This window comes from Callospermophilus lateralis, unplaced genomic scaffold (assembly GCF_048772815.1).
Source record: "Callospermophilus lateralis isolate mCalLat2 unplaced genomic scaffold, mCalLat2.hap1 Scaffold_113, whole genome shotgun sequence".
In the NCBI taxonomy this organism is placed as follows: Eukaryota; Metazoa; Chordata; class Mammalia; order Rodentia; family Sciuridae; genus Callospermophilus; species Callospermophilus lateralis.
In genome coordinates this window covers 1,439,395-1,448,260 of record NW_027511570.1, presented here as the reverse complement: position 1 = coordinate 1,448,260, position 8,866 = coordinate 1,439,395, and the positions used below count along the sequence as shown (strand labels likewise).

Sequence of the window (8,866 nt, the reverse complement as noted above, 5' to 3'; positions counted from 1 at the left end):
ATTGTTTGGCTTCTCCACACAGAATGCACCAGCTTGCGTTTAGAAACAGCAAGTTCCCCAAGCTACAGAGAAACCTACCATAGCAGTCTCTTAAATAAGTAAACAGCATATATATATTTTGTTAAAAAAAAAACTTTAAAGAAAAAGTTATACATATATAACAGCGTCCTTTTGATGTGAAATACCCACAAGAGACTCAGGGCAGGCGCTGAGCGTGTAGTTCGGGTTCCGAAGACTTCTTCGCAGTAAAATCCTTGGGAAAAAGCAAAGCGAGGACAACGGGGCGCTGCCTTCAGGCCTCACCGCGGGCGCCTGTGATAGCGGCGGAAGGGCGCCACTGGAGTTGGGCGGACCTTGGAGCCGACACTGAAACCCAAGCCCGCGGGTCCCTGGCCACCTGGCTTCCGTCGGTGGTGTATTTGTCGGTCTTTCATCCTCTTTTCCGCTTCATTGTTTATCTCGGTTTTACACGGGATTCTGGTTCTGAGCGTGCTGGTTGGGCAGCTTAGATGTCGCATTCACTGTCGCTGGATGTGATGGAGATGGCCGAAGTGGCCGCCTTGCTGAATAGACTAGCGGCCGGACTGGTGGAGACACCCAACACCTCCGGGGTGCCCTCCCCCTCGGCCCATAGAGCCCGCCCGGAACCTTGCGACAGAACCTGCTCCTGTAGTCTACGGGGAAGGAAGGGGACACGGGTCACACTGCGGAAAGTTGCCGCCGCCCATCGTCTCCTTTTTCCACCCCCCTCCCCCGGCCCGCATTCCTTCAGCCCCGTGACCAGATGATCTTCCTCAGACCCGGGCAATTAAGGTGTGGAAGGAGAACCGACAGAGGTCAAGCGGGAGTCCTCGGCCCCTTCTTGGCAGAGTCCTGCAATTGCCTCCGCCCCCTTCGCTCCCTTTCTCTGCTCCACTTCCCCTGTCTTTGGTCTTTCCTAGTTGTTCCCTACCTTTGGGAGACTTACAGGACTCTAAGGAAATAGCCGAGGTGTGGATGAATAGGACAGAAGGCTTCGGACTTGGGACTCCCTTCCCAGTAGTGCATCTGTCTGGGGCTAACCTCTGACTCAGTACCCGTGAGGCTCGGTCGGCTCCAGCTAAAGGCAAACATTGCTACCTGAGGGTCGCACGGAGAGTTTGGGCCTGGGGAACCAGGCAGAGCCCTTGGCCAAAATGTTTTGACTAATGGAGATCCACACGTTCAGTAACGAGAAGCCTGGGCCAACTAGTTTGTTCTTGAGACTAGTGGCGCATGGGAAGAAGAAAACTCGACTTTGCACTTAGGAATAGGAGTCTTCTCAAAAACCATTTTCAAACCATTAGAGAAGAAGGCACCGGGGCTTTTAAAATGGTAACCTGAAGCCGAAACGTATTAAGCCAGGCTTTCCTTAATAGTAGGAGTCTGGGCCCCGGCTGACAAGAATTAGACCTTGGAGTCTCCCGATCTTTTCTAGGATTTTAATCTTTATTTCTCTCCTTTAATCTTTATTTCTCTCTCCTCCCTCTTCATGAAGCCTTAGTTTGGCGACCAAGGCTAGCTGCTATAGTGACCCAGATACGCGGTGAACGATAGAGAAGTTAAGAAACTAGGTGACCATAGGGAACACGCGCACGACAGCCCAAAGCTCAGTGGGCTCGTAAACCGAGGATAGAATGTGCTCCCAACTCCTGAGATTTGAATCGGATTCTCCAAGCACCAGGTACCGAGCCAAGAATGTCTCCACCCGCCCCCTTCCCTTGCTCACTAAGCGCGAAGGCCGCTAGTTACTGACCTGTTCTTGGCTGCAGCCGCCCGGTCCCTTTGTCAGCGGTTTTTGAACCAGTTGCCCACCTGCGTGGGCGTCAGTCCGGTTGCCTGGGTGATCTCCCGCTTTTTGCTGGGGTTGGGATATGGGTCCTGCAGATACCACTCTCGGAGCAAGTGTCGCGTGCGCTCCTTGAAGCAATGTGTCTTCTGTTCGCCATCCCAAATGGTACGCGGCAGCGGGAACTTCTTCCTTACGGGATACTTGTCCACTGGCCCCAGCGGCCTTCCACGCAGCTTCTCCGCCTCCTGGTAGTGCGCTTCAAGCCATAGTGCCTGCAGCTTAGCGTGTGACTCCTTGGTGAACTTGTGGTTTTCCAGGATATGGTAAAGCTCGAGGTAGTTGCCACCGTGAAAGGCCACGATGTCTCTCGCGTGCAGCACCAACTCGTTCTTGTTGAGGGCTTCACAGGCCGCAGGGGCCACGGGCAGCGACCACAGGAAGAGACCCAAGCGCTCTACATCGCTGCTCTCCTCCAACGTCTCACATACCCCGGCCACTTGCTGGGGGCTGAAATTCAAGATGGGTAGATGAAACATTGAGGCAGCGCCGGCAGCTGTAGGGACACTGAGCCCGGGGCGGGACACACAGCAGATGCCCGAGGGCCAGGGCGGGTGCGCCAGGCTCTTCTCCTTGGGGCGCCTTGGGGTTACACCGCCGGGGCTGCAGTGGGGGCACAACGGCTAGGAGCTAATGTCCCCGACTGGAGGAGGTTCAGCTCGGCTTGGCTCAGGCACGCAGGCAGGCTACCTGGCGCTACTACTGGGGTGGGCGGATTGGCGGCGCGGGCGCCATGGAGACCCCCTGTCAGTCACTGGTCGGCTCTGCCAATCAAGGCTGCGACCAGTGCGCCCTGGCCATTTCAGCACCTCCCAGCACTGGACAGCGCCCGCTGTTCGCCGATGGACTTTTCCTCAGTATTCCACTGAACCCAGAGGATGAAAAGACGTAATGAGTGGCTGGAAAGAAAACAAGTAAGAGCGACAGCGTTTCGCTCTCCCCCTCTCCTCCTGCCTGGGCCCTCCCTCTTTTTTCCCCATCAAAGAGGCAGGGATGCTACAGGAATTCATTTTGGGCTTATGCGATGCCTCGTCAAAAGGTCTCCAGAGGACAAAGAGGACTGGGCAAAATCAAAATCCTCCAAGAATTCTCAAGTTTAGTTGTAATAACGGAACAGTAAACCCTACGGGGTGAGCACACACAATGGGGAGAAGGAGGCAAAGCGGATCTTCTCATTTCTTTCAAGTACCCATCCCTACATGCCTGCCACTTCTTTTCCAGCTGTCAAAGCAGCTGGGTGGGAAGCAAATCTGCAGCAGAGGAAACAGGACCAGGGATCTATAGAAGAGGTCAGTTTGGATTCTATCCCCACTCCCTTCAAAAGTCTCCTGAAATAATTTTAAACGTGAGCAAAGACACGCTCACACTTGATAACAGTTGCTGGCCATGAAGTAAAAACATTTCAAGTCTTAGAGAACTCTCACCCAAATAAAGATTATGCTCTTTAGAATCCCCCTCTCCAGTTTAACGAACTTGAACAAATGTGCAGCGTAGCCACATTTAGAGTGAGAAGTCATTGGTAGGTCAGAACAGCAACTTAAAGGCTTGTTTGAAACACGTTTTTTAAAAATATTGATTTGCACCTCTCCCTGAAGGTTAATTTCTGTGCTTTAACATATAATTGGAACTGGAGACAGAAATCTTGACTTTATAGCCCAAAAGCAATTCAGTAAAAATAGAGCAGGGGGGATCCTCAATTGTGTGTGTGTGTGTGTGTGTGTGTGTGTGTGTGTGCGCGCGCCGCGCGTGCTTACGTGGGGCTAGAAAGCACTTCCTAAACCGCTGGGCCCTGACCCCTCCTGCAGAGAGGAAGGGCTTTCTTGGCGGCTTTGCCTTCTGGCCACTAGATTGAATTGGCAACTTTTATTGATTCCCAATTGACATCTACATCATACCGTTTTCCGAGGCCTGGGTCAAAGAAACCACATTTCATCTGGGCCTTTGATGGGGGTTTGTTTAGTTTGATGAAAATACTCGGTAGAGAGTGTGTCCAAGGAAAACACCAGGAAAGTCTTTGGGAGGCCGGTCTTTAGAAAGGGATCAAATGGAAAGTTCACCATCGAACTGGACTGGCCCTGGCTGTCTTTTCTTCAGTATCAAGTACAATTTGTATGTGGCTTGTACAGATCTGGTAAATCAGAAGGCAGATAGATAGCACAGATGGTTGGAGGTGTCAGGTCAGATCATGCTACGCCTGAGTGCAGGGCAAAGCTCGTTCTGACGGAAAAGCCTGATATTATTTTCACAGATCTTCACAGTTCACTTGAAAAAAATAGCAGAAGGGAAGGAAGAAGCCCTGCAACCATTAACATCATTTCTGTGAGATTGCCAGCCGCCTCAACGGAGAGGCTTTCTTTTCTAAGAGCTCATTTTCTTGAAATGCGCCAGGGCAGGGGCAAAATAAAGAGGGCGATGAGGATAATGACAAAGCATAAACCTCCTCTAGCTTGGAGCGACTTCCGAATCAGATGGAAGGACAACTTTTAGGGGACAGTCGTAGCAAACAGCGGGCCCAGAACACGTAGCCGGAGGAGAATTCGCAGCTCTAAAAGCCTGGCGGGCCTTTCTGGGCCGTGGGGGTGAAGAGAAGCATCCCCTTGTTCCATTTTGCAGAGGTTTCTTTATTCTCTCTGGGGATGGCTCCCTTGCCGGCTCTCGCACGGTGGCAGAATAGCATCACGCTTGCCCTTCCTTTGAAGAGGCCACAATCACACCGTGATCTTAGCTCACAAACCCAGAGCGAACTCCAATCCCAGTGCCTAGCTGCTGGAGATGAAAGAGCTTGGCCTCCTCGTCGCAGGCGACCATTTTCTCCGCTAGTCCCTTTGCTGCACATGAGCAGTTTGAATGTGGCAGAGTAGGGGATAATTGACTTTTTAGCCTTAGCCTTTGTGAGCAAGTCATTTAAATTTTCCTAGCCTAGGCACCCCATCTGAGAAATGGGAGTATTTATCCTACAGCCCACTTCTTGAATCAATAGTTCTGTAAATATTAGAAAAGAGGAGCACTTTGACTTCTGCGTGTTCAAGGCTCTGGGACCCAGGGTCTAGATTGGCCAAAGCCAGAGCCACCAGAAGGGGTTTGCTGCATGCGACATAGAAGTGCCTGAAGTCTACTATCACCGGATCCTATCTTCACCATTGTAAGGGATTTCATTTAATTTTATTACCTCTAAGGAAATTAACTTTCCCGGGACACCTAAAAATTACTTTTTTTTTTTTTTTCCCTCTGGCTTCATGCAGCGACAAACAGGAAGAAATAGCGGGGGATCCCTCATCCCTGGAAGAAAGAGCAGCTTTCCTGGGTTCCTTAGAAATAACCCTGCTGTGAAAAAGACAATGATCTTCAACCCATCCTTAAAGCTCACTTCTTCAGGACTTGCCAGGAGAATAGTGCACCTTCAGGTCCTCCCCATTACACCCCACCGCCCCGTTTAATTTTATGGAAAGATAGAGTTTAAAAAAAAAAAAAAGGAGAAGAAGAAGAAATTGTTGGGCTCTGTGCCAACCCTCAGGCAACCCTCCACTCCTCACCCCACGTTTCTTCACTCCTCCCCCACCGCCCTCGCCCCCCCCCCCCCACACTTGAACAGGAAATCCAGAAAGGAGGACAACAGCCCTTGGCCTCAGGCCTGTCTGGGTAGCTTTGCAACTTTCTACAGATTGTTTGCAGCTATGAGATAATGTGAAGATTTGGGCAAATTCTCAATTTTCACCGGATATATTTTCTACTCTCCAAAGTCAGGGTTTTATTTTATAGGGGGAAAATGTGCTATGTGATTCTGCAATCTGTATTTGGGGTAAAATTGGGAGTTCATAACCATCTTGAGTCTAATGTTTGAAATATGATATGTCAAGAGCTTTATAATGTTTTGAACAACCAATAAATAAAAAATAAATAAATAAATAAATAAATAATACCAAAAAAAAAAAAAAGAAAATGTGGACATAGAAGCAAGTAAAAGAGAGTGCCTATAGTTACATTCTGTGTTTAACTGTTCAGTGGGTACTTGGACTTAAGCAGAGTGACCCCTGGAATCTGTGAGGCTCATTCCAGAAATCTTTGGAGTTTACTGAGTCATATCTATGCATACTGGGATCTCACTCTATTTCTGCAGCTACTGATCTTCCTCTGTAGAGGCACCCTGTTCATACCTTTCTGAACTATGTAGCTCGTATTTGTCAGAGGACAGCAGTGCCTTTTAGAAGTCAATACATTCTTACCTCTGGGTTCCAATTTTGTCTTAATTTCCTAAGTTAAGTACCTTCAAAATAATGAGGTTTTTTTGTTTTGTTTTGTTTTGTTTGAATAGTCAGGGAGTTTAATAATGTAGTAATTGAATCCATCTGAATTTCTTGATGAAAACATTTTACTGTATCTGAAAGTCACAGACTGGAAGACAATAAGGTTCCAGTCTTTTGAATGTCTGTTCGAACTTTTGGAAAATGTCTTGTTTTCCCTTTCCTGTGCCTAAAATCCCGATGTTGATGGTGAGAACTTATTTTTTTATTTAGAACTCTAATTTAAAAATTATTATTTAAAATATTTTATAGCAAGATAATGTAGAAAAATATGAAAGGTATTTATAGCCTTTAAAAGGACTATATTAAGATTTCACACTCTCATTTATTCATTAATGTACTATTCTTATTTTCAAATGATATGATCTGCACCTAGATATATGTTCAAAACATTTATATATTTGGTAGTCCACATTTAAAGAATATGGAATAAATTCAGTATCCTATTTTTAAAGTATTAACTATTTTAATAAATTCCCAAGGTAGATTGCTGTATTTCATGAACTTCTCCCATGCCACCTTGTAACAAAGAATAAAGATAACTTTCCATTGCATTCTCCTGAGAACAAAGACCATTTAAAAAATATTTTGTAGATTTCCTGTCACAGTAAAATTAACCAACAAAAAACACATTACAATGAAAATATTCATCTATTTTTAAGAAATTAAGATTTTTTTATTATTCACCAGCAGTTTTTAAATGACATTTTAAAATGATGCAAATTTGTTTATGTTGCTAAGTGGAGGACATTTTTATAACTTTAAATGTGGAAATGTACTATTTAAAAGTAGTGATTAATTAGTAGTAATTTTAAAAAGTTAGGCTTCCTCTACAACCCTGTTTTGATCTCTAGCTTATGGCAAATCCAAGACATTTGAATGAGAATTTCCTTTTAAGACAAGAATATATACAAGGTATAATTCTTATTCTTATTTTTCTTTTGGTACTGAGGATTGAACTCTAGCCCTCTCTCCACCTTACCACACTTCCAGCTCTTTTTAGTTTTTTGAGACAAGGACTCACTAAATTGCTGAGGCTGGTCTCAAATTTATAATCCTCCTGACTCAGCCTCCTAGTCTTTGAGATTAAGTTATAACTTCTAAAATATAAGCTGTGCTTTTGAATTCACTATTTTCTTCCCTGCTTCTCTAAAATAAGACTAAATATACACAGGGCTAATCATACTACAGCATTGCTTGCTTAGAGCTATGAATCAAATGGGTTCTTGTCTGAGGGAGTAATGCTTAGAAATGTAACCAGTCTATCACTTCTGAACATGTTATTTCAGTAATGAACCATTAATTGAATGACTGAAAAAATGATTAATTCATAGTTCTCTACTGGAACATTATTCTTTCTACAAGCAGGTTATTTTTTACCATTTTCAAATCCAAGGTCAAAGTATCTTTCTAAAATACACATAGAAACCTTAAAATTCAATGATATAAAAGGGTGTCAGTTTGTTTAATATATTCTGGGATTAGCCAAACATTATTCACATTAAATTGTATGCATCATATACATGTTAGACATCATGTACATATTAGTTATATGTATTATATATGTGTGTATATGAATGTATACACATACACACATGTTTATTTATATTATTTTGATAAGTCATGAATCCTTTCCACATACTGTAATGTCAAATAGAGACAGTAACTTTTAATAAATACCTTAAATTCTCTGAATTGACCTAGCTGGTTAGCAGAAAATACTTTTAAAATATTGCATTATAAAAAATACATATCCTTACCCTTTAAAGCAGCAATTCTCAGCTGAGGGCAATTTTGCTCCCCTTTCCACTTCTCAGATATTGGGCAATATCTGAAGACATTTTTGTTTGTAGCAACTGGCATCTAGTGGGTGTGGGCATGTTGTTAAACATGTTGCAATCAAACAGAACAGCTCCCGATGACAAATATCAATAACATTGCTGTTAAGGAACTTTGCCTCACAGGATCTCAAAATAATTAAGGCATATACAAAACCTGTTAAAATTCTGTTTATTCTGGAGTCAAAGTGTTTTCAAAGGAATCAGTGCATTTTTAATTTCACCTTGGATGTAGGCCATACTAATAAAATCTATTCCTAAGAATATACTATTAATTTTTCTTCTTAAAATTTACCATAAGTGGTATTAGTAACCCATAAATATCTGTGGCCAAAGTGGGGATTTTATTTCTATCATGATGGAATCTATATGTTTTTTTTCGTAATTGGTGAAACAGGCAAAAATGGGTTATCAGTCTCTCTCTGTTTTACAAATGAATAAAATATGAAGATCAAAGAGTTTAAATGATTACCTATATTACACAGCTAATGACAGAGGTAGGTGTAAAATACATTCAAACTTCTGTTAGATACCTTGTTTCCCTCAGTCAGGAAAGGTGGTTTAATTTCAGTTGAGTTGAGGGCAGAAGATATGAATTACACAAATAATTATTGATGCCTGCCATATGTGAGACTCTGCACTATTTCTTGCTGCTGTGACCTTCATAATTTGCAGCAGGAATTTCAGAGATATTTAAACTATCCTCAGTCTTGTCAGGTGGTGTGATCCTCCTTTCAAAATGTGACTCAGGGACATTCTTTGTTTTCTCTGGGGAGTCTGAGGCTGATGAAGAGTGTTCCCTGAGTCAGCACACTGTCCACTAACAGAAAAAATGAAACTGAATGCAGCCTGTGGGGGAG

The 8,866-nt window shown here is 44.0% G+C and overlaps 1 pseudogene; it reads right to left on the bottom strand.

The window, feature by feature from the left end:
- Positions 1-505: 505 nt before the first annotated feature.
- Positions 506-2,346, bottom strand: LOC143386144 (homeobox protein SIX6-like; annotated as a pseudogene).
- Positions 2,347-8,866: the final 6,520 nt, after the last annotated feature.